This window comes from Lathyrus oleraceus, chromosome 6, assembly GCF_024323335.1.
Source record: "Lathyrus oleraceus cultivar Zhongwan6 chromosome 6, CAAS_Psat_ZW6_1.0, whole genome shotgun sequence".
In the NCBI taxonomy this organism is placed as follows: domain Eukaryota; kingdom Viridiplantae; phylum Streptophyta; class Magnoliopsida; order Fabales; family Fabaceae; genus Lathyrus; species Lathyrus oleraceus.
In genome coordinates, this window is record NC_066584.1 from 52,540,180 (window position 1) to 52,553,010 (window position 12,831).

The 12,831-nt window shown below is 36.2% G+C and overlaps 1 long non-coding RNA gene across 2 annotated transcripts; it reads right to left on the bottom strand.

The window, feature by feature from the left end:
- Nucleotides 1–1,961: 1,961 nt before the first annotated feature.
- LOC127092394 (uncharacterized) lies at nucleotides 1,962–3,044 on the bottom strand. 2 transcript variants are annotated; one of them, XR_007792173.1, is made up of 3 exons: nucleotides 2,790–3,044; nucleotides 2,319–2,554; nucleotides 1,962–2,209 (listed from the first exon to the last, which is right to left on the bottom strand). It is a non-coding gene; the product is annotated as an uncharacterized LOC127092394 (long non-coding RNA). The 2 variants fall into 2 exon arrangements; XR_007792172.1 differs by having other exon boundaries at nucleotides 1,964–2,201.
- Nucleotides 3,045–12,831: the final 9,787 nt, after the last annotated feature.

A 12,831-nucleotide genomic window follows, 5' to 3' on the forward strand; every position in this document is an offset into this window, starting at 1 on the left:
CCCAAGTCCAAAATAATTTGTTATATTTTATTTATTTATTTATTTTAATTATTTAATTAATTAATTAATTAATTAATTAATTAATTAATTAAAAAAAAATTCTTTTTTTTTTTTTCGTTTTTTTTTCGTTTTTTTTTTTCGTTTTTTTTTTTTTTTTTTTTTTTTTTTAGGAAAAATGATGGGTAATTTTTGGGGTATGACAGTTGGACCTGGGAAGCATGCAAATGATACACTTGTGATTCTAGAGGAAGAAAACAACATTGCAGGCACTTTATTTCAATGACATTCAGAAGGCCATGTCTCAATGATTCCTTATCATGAACTATGTATTTTATTTGAGTTTGCACTTTGTTTGTATAGTGATAATTATGTATCATCAAGACTTATCTTATGTATTGTGATGAATTATATCATATTTTGTATCTCAGTTGACCGTGAAACTACTTGAATTGTTGTATTGTCAATAATGTTATATTTGTTGTTATCAAATGTCATCTTTAAAGTGTTCTATGGTATGTAATTGTGGCCATGTTATCTTCAAAATATTATCAATTGTTAAGTCAATTTTTAAGTGTAAGTATGTCAATGTTTAAGTGTTACTATTCCATTTTTTTGTCAAATTATTATGATAACAAGTTAACTACACCATAACAGTTAACAAGAACAACATTTTAACCATAACCAAACATTAATGATCAATACATAGGTTTCACTGCATCTGCAATTTCAATATAACATCAACATTACATTTCAAAATAAAATAAACATTAAACATTAATGAGATTACAAAACATAACATTTTCAATTGTCCATAAAATTTATTTGATTTCACTTTGTCCTTAATAATATTGTTCTTCTTCTTTGCATCTTAATAAATAACCTTCAAATAATTCATAGCTTTCAGCTCTGAGTTCGTAATGCTCTCATCTTCATTTTCGAATTTGTCTCCCATGTCTTCATCCTATATGAACAAATCACACTGTCGTACCCCAAAAATTTTCCCTCCCCTTTTCACTTTTCATCTAACCTATGACTTGAGATTCATCTGCATTCATGTGCATTATGCATTCATTCTCGCATACATCATAGATTCAAAGCTTCTGAATAACAAGATTTGGTCTTGCTTAACATTGTGGGATTGCATCTTGACCTTTCATGCATGCTTAAATCCTAGTTCGCTTGGCTCTTGTCCTTGATGGCCATTTGAGTCTTAAAACCCTAATAGTGGGTATCATGGGTGATCCATCTATGGATCTTGCTTTAAGTTTAAAATCCTAATCAGGAAATGTATAATCCTAAGGTGCCTTGTGGCTTGATTTGTCACCCTGTGCTCGATAGAAACCCTAATTCATTGGGGAAAGATGTTTGACTATCATATCATGTCTCGCCCATTATCCACATGCATACATGATTGGTATTTCATCTGATTCAAACATTGCCTAGCCCATTGACTTAGGTCTCTTATGGTACAAATGGTCAAGGGTAACTGATTCATTCAGATATTGACTCAATTGATCGTTTCATGTGAATCCTGTCTTATATATGAAAACCCTAATTCATACCTCATAGCTGACTTTGGTGAACTATTGACTTTTTGATCAACTACTTAACCAAAGTCAATCATCCATTTTATAGGCCCATTTGATTCAAATTATACCTTGAAGTTTGTTAACCATTGACCTTCCCATGCAATTGTTACATCCAAATTCTATTAACTTTCAATTTTATTCCATTTCAAATTATTCTTCATAACAATTTTCAAATAATTTAATTAACAAGTTATAACTATTCATTAAACCATTCAAATGCATTTCATAATTTCCATCATTTTTAATCATTCATTAACAAATTTTAAGTCACAATCTTCAACCATTCAAATGCATTCAAAGTCCATGTTTTTTTTCATTAAAACTTTCCATAACAATTTCAAATTCCATCAAACATTCAATATTATATTCAACAATTCAATAAAATTCATTTCATTGACTTTTCATACAAATCCATTTTTCAATTCATTACAAATTAATTCGTGTTTATGTTTCCAATTCATGATTTATTACCATTTAAGTTACAAACTTCAATCCAAAATTACAGATTTTCAAACTAATTTCCAAGTCTTCATGTCAAACAAAACTCCACACCAAGCCAACTCAAATCTTCAAGGCATTCCAAGCAGCTCATTAAACTCCAAGTTATTCAATCTGCACAACTTTCCACAAGTCGGAATTTTTAGAACCATTAACAATTTGGTTCTAACATAACAATTAGCATAACAATTTCACTTTAATCAACAACTCATTGAAACTAATAGAACTTACCACATTCAAAAAAACTAATTAACATCTTAGTTTCAACCTGAAATAATCTTCCATTCATGTTACTAAGAGTAAAACCAAAGAAAAAATTAACAGTCAATTTCCACAACTCCAAGCAGCCCATGCCTCACACAATTCCTCGGACCATTTGGACGACAGAAGTACGTGACAGGAAAAACTTCTGCAAAATTCTTCAACACACAAAGAGAATTCTTTCCAAATTACCACAACCCTGCATTCTGTTATATGAATTCTGAATCAACATTTCAGTTTCAATTTCAGTCAATTTCATTTAGGTTACAATTACTAACTAACATCCATTCCACAATATAACAGAACGATACATCATAGAAGAAGAATGCAGCAAGGCCAATACCACACAGAAGAAGACGCACCAAAATAGAAACGATTCAGAAGAAGAAGAGGCAGAAATTGAAGAGGAAGAAGAGAAGCGATTTCGGAGATAATGCGTACATGTTTAGTCTTCGATAGTCTTTTTTCCTTCTCTCTACGTGCGTCTAGGAACCTGCGAATTCTTGAGTGGAAATGGAGAACACAAACGCATTCGACTTTCTCCTTGAAACGACATAGACGCGAACGACGAAGACGAGGAGGCTTCGGCGCGAGGAGCTTTTCGTTCCCGTTTTGGTTTTCTCTCTGGGAATAAGCGATTGTGTCGTTCCAGCTTATAGGTAGACTTAGACGCGGTGGCTTAACCTTTCATACTTGGATGTTTGGGCGTAGGGCCCAAACGAACTGCTCAACTCAGTGAATGTCTTGCACCTCTATTCAGATGGGCTTACACCTCCCTCACTCCATCATGGGCCCATTCCATGGGCTGAGCACCTGTTTTGACCATGAGATTCAGGCTCAATTCGTCTCTTTTTTGGGGTTAGTTTTTGGATTTTGTTGAATTAATCTATTTAGGTTTCATTAGGTATTAGGATTAGGTTAATTAGGATTTTTTAGATCTTAATTTAGTTAGATTTTTAGAATTAGATGTAAAATTGGATTAATATAAGGTTAAGATTTAATTAGATTAATTAGGATTAAATCTTGATTAATCTAATTAGAATAATATAATTTAGAATGTTAGTTAATTAGATTTAGAAACTAATTAGTTAATTAGTTTTTTTAGAAAAAAAAAACTAGAATTAATTAGATTTGTTAGATTTAATTGATTTCAATTTTTGCATGATTAGAAATTTAATTCAATATTTCTCTAATTAAACAATTTTTGGCATAATGGCCATTTTGCCCTTAGGGCTTAGAATCTCGATTTTTAATACACGTTCCCTTAGTTTAGGGTCTTAATTAGAATTGTCTGGTTTTATTTAGATGATTAATTCAATAGGATTTATTATTGTACATAGTGCAACCGTTCGTTACAATCTCATTTATTAGTGTTGACCAAAGATTGATTTTGTCAACCAAATCCTTTGTAATTATCCTCAAGCATATTCAAGTGATCAAAGACCATTGATCACTTGATATGAAAAGTTCATTACGCTTAAGCTATTGTGGATATGATGAATCTCAAGAGCTTAAGACCTCAAGGTTCAAATGCAGGATCAGGACTTCAAGTCAGCATCACTCAAGCATAGCTAGCAACGTGGACTACTTCTCAAGCACAACAAAGGTATTAACACTTGATGATCATAATTCAGAGTGTGTGGCACAAGCCTTAAGAAATAGAGAAGGAATGAGATTGGAGAATTCCATTAACTCATTCTGAATATCTTTAGGTACGGGACGTTTGACCAAGTCGCTCATCGTATTCACCTTTATTCATAGACTTTAGCACAATTTGAATTAAGTCATTGTCAAGTCTTCTTCTACAATAAGTAGCATTGCATAAATAAGATCAACACAGGATCTCCAATCAGCAACTTGTCGATTTTGATTCGAGCTACACGTTATGAGCCTTAAGAAACAAATAATGGATAAGAGTGGAGAATTCCATTAACTCATTATGGATATCCTTGGGTATGGGACGCTTGACCTAGTTGCTCAAGGTATTCGCCTTTGTTCATAGACTTTAGTGCAATTTTAATCATACGAGTACAAGTCTTCTTCTTCAGGCAAGAATATCAAGCATTCAACACTTCAATAATGAAGCATCTTTTGCTATTAACAACTTGTGGTTGTACACCCTATCTCGTTCAATCTTTGCCTTTTAAAGTGGTAAACCTTGGCACTTGTTCTTTGCCTTAAAAGGTGGTAAACATTGACACGTTCTTTGCCTTGCAAGGTGGTAAACCTTGGCACATGTTCTTTTCCATGTAAGGTGTTAAACCTTGGCAGTCCAATTCAGTTCTTTGCCCTGAGAGTCATGGACTCTGACATCTGTTTCTCTTTGCCCTATAAGGTGATCAACCTTGGCAGTCCAGTTCAATTCCTTGCCTTAAGGATTATAAACTCTGGTAGTGATACCTGGCTTAGAAGGTTGTGAACCTTGACACTCCTTTTTCAGCCTTAAATGGTCGTGTACCCTGGCAATCAATTTGTTCTCCTTTGTTTTAGCCGTAGTGGGTTGAAATATGATTGCTCTGATTTTCTCATTGTACGATGAGAATACATAGACACGAGAGTTCAAATCCTCCGCGAGCATACTTATTTATTATTCCTTCCACCTTAGGGCATCATTCATATCTTTCATGATCCACAATCTACCTTCAATCATTGAATCGTTCACCCTAGTGACATATCGTTTCTTTGAAACTAAACACAATTTTCTTTGGAATTCCATATACACCCTTTTAGGACCATATAGTGGCAATCTGCATTTGTACCTAAAGTAGTTTGGCTTGTACCCAAACATTTTATTCCTTCTTTTTCGACCAATAAACATGTTTCCCTCTATGGTACAAATTCCACTTCTCCTATGGATTCCAATGTATACCCCGACCTTTGGTTTCAAATTATACCTCTTCGGTCACTTGTTACCAAAACCCCGATTCTTTGACTTTGGTCATTCATTCTATTCATCTTCGTAATGCATTCATATGCTACCTTCATTCACTCCATGTGATATACCTGATATCTTTTGAGCTAAATACATTATCCCTTTGAGCTCCATCCTGTATCTCTTTATGAACCAAGAGTTGTTTGTGGTGTAAAACCAAACACTTAATTCCTTTATTTTTGGTTATTCCAATACAGTGATACCATGCCCTAGGCCCCTCACTTGATGGTTCATACCAATTTTACTCTTAGGTTTGTATTTCACCCTTTGCTGGAATTCAAACCACACAATTCTTTGGTTTAAACCATACTTGTTATCATAATTCTTTTCACCTCCCACTACTAGTTCTATGAACTACAGAGCTTTAAATTCCTCATTACACTATGATGATATGTAGGCATGAGGGCCCCAATCCTCACTGAGCACTTGATCTATTCTTTCCTTTTTCCCTTTTTCTTTTACGAGTAATCTTTAGATATCACACCCATTCGAGCAAGAACAATCAAAACGGTTTCCATGGAGTACCATGGATGTTAGGGTTGCTAATACCTTCCCCTTACATAAACGACTTCCTTACCCTGCATATCTCTTTCCCCCGGGTTTTATCGATGTTTTCCCTTTCCTTCGGGAATAAATAAAGTTCGATGACGACTCTGTTGTATATTCGAGCGTGCGATACATTCGGGTATATTTCCGTTAGCTTCACAGATGTCTCACTACTCTTCCAAAAGGGACATCTCCAAAAAAAACTTCCTTTATTATGACCCCTCTTGCATTGGTACGATAAGACTACTCTTCCAAAAGGGATAACCACATAAATTTCCAGCTCGATAATTTATAGAAAAATAAGACATAGATGAACTTTTGGTTGTGTTTGACTTCACAAAAGGCATTGACACGATTAACCATGATGGGAAATGATGCGTGAAAGATTGGATATAAGAAATAAAGGCTTTATCCGTTAAAGACGAAGCAATAATAGAGATGATAAAGAAAGGGTTTTTAAGTGAAAGATGAAGATGGAGACGAAGCACTAATAAAGGAATTAGGTTGAAATTTGGGGGAAGTTACTATTTATTAAGTTATAAATAAATAAGCTTTTTAATAAATTTATGCCATGTTGAAAATAAGTTTAAGAACATATTAAAAAATTAACTCCATATGTCTGATCCAATATTTCACGTGTACTGCCACGTCATACTCCGTTAGTGGAAGTTGACGTCAATGACCAAAAATATGGATGGAAAACATATGGAGGACCATTCTTTGAAGAAATTTTTTATAGGGACTAAACATGAAATTGACTATATTTATAAGGACCACAAACATATTTAACCATTTATTTTATTGCTATTATCATGTATGTTTTGTATGCGTGCGTTTATGCTATGTTAATGATCATTAGGTTAGAGTAGTCTTCTAAGGGCTAAGGGTCATGCAAATTGTCTTATGACATACCTCATGTAAACTCTTTGTAATTTTGATACGAGAAACAAATATAATTTTATTCCATAATTCGACATTAAATTTATATGTTTTTTTTATGAAAGTATACTTAATTTAGATATTGTTCATACGCTAAAAGGGTGTGAATCGATATTCAAATATGAATTTTGGACAAATGAGTTTGAGGCGACAAAAGTGTCTCAAATCTCAATTGAGTAAGTTCCATTTCAAGTTGTTAGGATTGATCAACTCACCATCTGAGAAGTTATACACAAGAGTTGTCGAAATAAAATCTTAATAGCAATGTTGTTATACAGTATGCTGAAACCAATAAGAATCATGCCTTTGAAAGGATCCAAATTACTTGTTAATACCTTAGGATTGGCATTAATTTTGCAAAAAAAATAATGTAATCACCTCTGTTGTTTTAATATGTTGGGTTGAAGAAGTTCAACATCTGGACCAACATGTCATGTACGATGTCACGACATCGTGACTGTGACATCACACATGTGTAGAAAACTGAATTAGTTAATTCAATTATATATTCTGGGATTAGTGAGGATATTTGGTGAATATCCTAACTTCCTTGTGGAGGTCTTAAAGACTCAATCAGAATATACAGGTTCTAAATATGGAGATATATATGGAGATATTTTGGGAACTAAAAGATTGAAGACCTTGATTGTAGCAGAAGTTTTCTGCTGACTTTGTAATAGCAAAGAAGAAGTTTGCTGCGATTTCTGAAGGCCCAAATCCAGTTGGGTGTTTAGGTTATAAATAGCATATTGTAACCTAGGTTTTGCAAGCCTCAAACAATGTAAAAAATTAGGGGTGTGTGTGAGGTAAACCTCCCAACCTGTGGGAAGGTTACCATGTGTTTCTCAGTGCTCAAAGCTGAGATTATTTGTAGCTCAAAGCCTGTAGGTAAGAGTTGTTATGGTCTTGAACGAAGCTGTGAAGCAAGTTCAATTTGTTTAGCATTACTTTGAAATTGTAGTGATAAGAATGGAAACTGGTGGTTTCTATCTAGGAGTTCCTAGGTATAGATTGCATTGGGTAGGGATTAAGTGAAGAGTTATAAACGGGGGAGTTTAACTCTGAATTAATACTACTGATAGTGGATCTTCTTCCTGGCTTGGTATGCCCCCAGAGTAGGTGATGTTGCACCGAACTGGGTTAACAATTTCCTGTGTTTGTTTTCCTTCTGCATGTTATATTCCTGTCTGTTATAACTCAGCATGTATTTCAGTCTGTTTATCAAGAGAATAACAAACCTAGTACATTGCATACTGTTTGAATGTCAATCAGAATGTTTTAACATTCATCATTGATAGCATATACTGAATAATAGGCAGGTTGGTTTTTCTGCGTCAGTTCAGTATTTATTTCAGTCTGTTCTTCAGGAGGATAACAAACCTGGCAAAAGGTTCATTGTGAAAATGTCAAACTGGATGTCTTGACATCTATTACTGTAGGTTGATACTGAAGTATATACTGGTTGGTCTTTTACAGTACATCATTTAGCACAGTCTGTTTTCAGGAACATAACAGACTTAGCATGTGGTATATGTTTTGGTTGACAAACTGAATGTTGTGACATTCATTCCTGACAGCATGTGCTAAATTGTAGGATGGTTAGTTTTTCTGTTTCAGTATTTTTCTCAGGCTATTCTTCAGGAATCCAACAGCTGAGCTAAAATCCAGGAAACTAACAACTGAGCTACATTTAATGAACCTAACAAATAGCCTATTTGTTAGCACCCTAATATGTGGAAATTAGATTAACTTGTTCAACCTTTATTTTAGGAAATACAAGTACAAGGCCAACAAACTGTAATTCTGTAACAGGTGATGTTCAAATCATTATTGAGTCATCATGTTGATAACTGTGCAGGCTCAACAGAAGTTAGTGCTCTGGTTGATCTCTGTTGAGTCTTTGTACCAGATGGACAGAACTGGGAGTTCTTCCATTCTATGGTAATACAGTAGCAAATGTCGTGACATCTGTGAATGTGTGCGCATTAGTACTGGGTGTTAATTGTATAGCTATCTTGCTGTATGAGTAACAATGTTGGATCAGATGTCATGACGTGGAGTAGAACATCTGAACTCTTACTAAACCAGAATTTCAATTGGTATCAGAGCAGGCATCCTGTTCTGTTTCTGGATGAGATCCATGGGTGATACTTTCTGGTATCTTGCACGGAGTTATGTTAGTACGGATGGTGGAACCTGTGGAAGGTTCTGTGATTTCCCTGAATGGTCCCTTGAAGTAGGTGGATTGACTATTCATGACAGGAACTGTGGGCACCTGTCTCTGGAGATTGGTAATTGGCCTTTGTGTGGGACAGCTGTGCTAGTATTGAATCATATTCAAACTTGGTATGTTCTTGGAGGCTGATCTGGTGAAGCGTGTGCTCATAGGTTGAGTTGTATTATGATTTCCGCTGCATAATACCTGGCAAAACTCAAACTCTGATGTAGTTTCCCCTCTTGTGGATGAAAGGTTGATGTATTCAAAGATTTCATCATAATCTACTGAAGATGTTAAAGATACTTGAGTCTCCTCAAGTCCACTCATCATGGTAAGAATCACCTGATCATTGATTCTTGTACTTTCTTAGGTAGTGCATATGAAGAACTTGAAGACTTTCAAGGAGGGTGTGTTCCAAGGAGGTGGAACTAATGTTCTATGTGATGTTAGAACATGTTGTTCAACAAGTATGCACCTACTGGTTGAAGAGCAGATGTTTTGGGTGTCAAACAAAGGGATACTTTGGTTTGGAACTTACTCCTGACCTGGAAGAGGAGACATATATGTGTGCTAAGTTGACAAGGGTAGGGTCAACTGTGTGTATGCTCTAGAAGGTCATATTTAGAAGTCTGATCTCTAGAAGTGGAGCTGGTTGAGATGTGACATTGTGCAATTCCTGTTGTTTGTCTTATTCCTGTAGATTGATCAGGGTTGGATAGTTGTTCCCTGAAGTACTATGTTGTGTTGGAAGACAAGCCCCCTGGATGTTGGTAGTCAATAATGGGGTAACCTGACTACTATCTCATTTAAGAGGATTGGGACCATGAATCGTGTTATTCAAACACCACGCTCAGAAGTGGCAGTTCTGTCAAGGAGTGAGAATATGAAGATTCAGGGTTGGTTGAGGTAGTATGATCTGGCAATGCATATCTACTACTGACTGGTGTTGTTATGTTTTCACTAGTACTTATGGTCAGTTGGAGGTTGATTTGTGTGATTGGAGTATGTATAGGTATAACTCATAGAGTTAGTTGCCACTGGTAGGGATGGTGTATGTCATGTTGAGACACTTGTGTACAATGCATAGATATTGGTGTAGAGTTTCCATGATTGTTAATCTGAGGGGGAGTTTTGGTTAACCTCCTCTCAGTTGGTCAGCCGAGGGTCTGGTTGGTTGTTGACCTGTGTCACATGGGTTCTGGTTGTTGTGTGACACATTTGCAAGGAAGGATTCATCTCTCTCATTCCTAAGGGTGAATCTAATCTGGAAAGATTCTCAAAACTGTTGAGGTGCTCGCAAGCAGAAGATGTTGACACAAGAAGAGTATTTTCAAAGTATTCTTATGGTGGAAGTATCTGAAAGGATAATTGGGAAAGGAATTAAGATCAATGTCTACTTGAGCCAAGTACAAGTATTTAATTGATTATCCTTGGAACTCAAGATAATTGATGTTCTTAAAGATGTTGGAACATCTCTTCTTCAAGACCCTGTGCAGAATCACAGGAAGGATAATACATTGGTTTATGATCTATCACTTTGGTGGCAGCAAAAGCATATGATCTCTAAAAGGGTTTCCTGGCAAGAAACATGTTCAGCCTTGGTGTGTACAAGAAGAAGAAGACATTATCGTCGTGATGGTGGTTACTTAGATCAGTTTATTTCTGATCTAGGTAAGGAAGTGCATTGGCTAATGCACACTATGGAGTTAAGAACAAGTGGCAGCATTCTTGACATCATGGAAACAACCTTGCTTTAGGAAGTGGAATCCTTGGTATAGCTGAAGGGTTAGTTTCTAACTTGTCCTTCTGAAGACTCATGCATCAGAGTGTCTGATGTCTTTGGAGAAGAAGCAGGGATTCATCAAGGTGTGAGCTTGGATGACTTAACTGCAAACCTGCAAGATGGAGGTTGTTTACTCAAACTTGGTTCCACAATCAAGCCTATGAGAGCGTTGAACTCTTGTTCTGTGTATGGAGGAAGTTCTTTCAAGTGGCAGAAGAAGGAGCTGAATTCAACAGCTAAATGTTAAAACACAATGTTGTGACATTTGGTTCAACATCAGAATCTGCGTTGGTGAAGTGGCACATCAACTTAAGATAGAAGGGTCTACAGAGTTGTAGATTGGGTACTTCAAAAAGATCGTTCTCATTGCAGTTCTTTGGAGTTGCTGGATGAAGAAGATGCTACATGTTAATGTCTTAGAGAATCTATGTTTTGTTTAACATGTAGCTTGAAGTTCAAGTCTCACTTGGAAGGTCAGAATATCTTTGGGAGAAGTCTGATAAACGTGGAGAGGTCAATAAGTGACATTTGACTTTTTCATATGAGGACTCATGAAGGAGGGAATCAACCAGTGGCATTTGGTCCATCTTAGAAGTGAGTTCGAAGAATCAAGATAATCAACATTCGACAGCTGATTACTCTTGAGGAAAGTCTGAGACAAATTACTTTTGAGCAAAAAAGTAGTAAGTTGAAGACAAAAGGAGGTGTTTTCTATTCATCTCTTGGAGCTTGTGGTAGGAGTTCTGAGCTATCTGTGGAAGATTATCTCTTGTAATGGGATGAGAATGTATATGTCCCAATTTATGTCTGGGTTCTTTTGGATCAAGCTGGTGACTCAGTGATATCTGAAGATTATCAGATGGTGTTCTTTGTTATGTGGTGAAGGATGTCCTAACTAATGTTAGAACATTTTGTGAAATGACTTTCTGTTCTGGTTAGAAGAGAGATTGACACAGAGTGTGGATGTGTTCAGCCAAGAAGGTTGAACAGAGGGAGTGCTCTTGAAGACATGAAGATGCGTCTTATGTTTTCCATTCATCAAGTGGTATGAGTTCTCTTTGAAGCAGGAAGTATGGGAAGGTCCAACTTTGGGGTGTTGGATATGTTCATGTGTGATCTCCAGGTTTCAAGAGGAGAGTTGGTTGTTCATGACAGTGGGAGTTCTGTCTTTGCGCTGCAAGTAATCATCAAACTTGTGGTCTATGTGTTCTCAGATAACAAGGTATGGACCCTTGTTGGTTATTGGGATGATGTGGTGTGTGTCAAGGTTGAGTGAGCAGAAGAATGTCTGACCGGATGTCATGACATTGCCTTGGACAATATTGTTAGTTCCTTCTGAAACGTGCAGTCATAAGGAAATATGGGTGTGGTGTAGTAGAATAAGCCCGAGTGTTACAGTTGTGTGGTCCAGGGGAAGTAACCACCTACTAGTGTTTGTGATTTAGGCTTTAGTGATGCCAGATGTCAAGCTACTACTGGAGGTACGAAAAGTGGTCTTAGGAAATGATGATAGGAAGAATACATGAAGAATGCAGGCAAAAGCCGCGTTGAATGTTAAGACATCGCGTGCAACGTGTCTGACTGCATATATGGAATAGTCTCCATGCATTGGAACTGTTGTTTCGGAAAAGAAACAGTCAAGAGCTATAAAAGGTATTCAAAGATAGTCTGAGATTTTTTTGGTGATTCTCTGACTGTTTCTCAGCAAATATTAATGAATCTTGACCAAGCATTTATTCCTACCGTTAATTCCTAAGCACGGGCTGGTCTATTTAAAGGATGCATCAACACTCCTCCTCTCAATAGAGCGACATTCCATTCTCTCTAATCCATGGGGTTTGTTAAGATTTGGGCATACTGCGCCTGGATCTGGTTTTGCGAAGGTTCCATTTATAAATGTTTAGCTAAAAAGGGGGAAAGAAACACTGTATTGAGGATGTACCAGAAGCAAGCAAAATATGGTAGCGAACAGAAGTTGGTTTCAGGCACAAAAGTCACTAACTGGGTATACCACTTATGTCCTGTGATCTGAGTTAAGAGGACAGTTGTGTCTTGTGATCTGAGT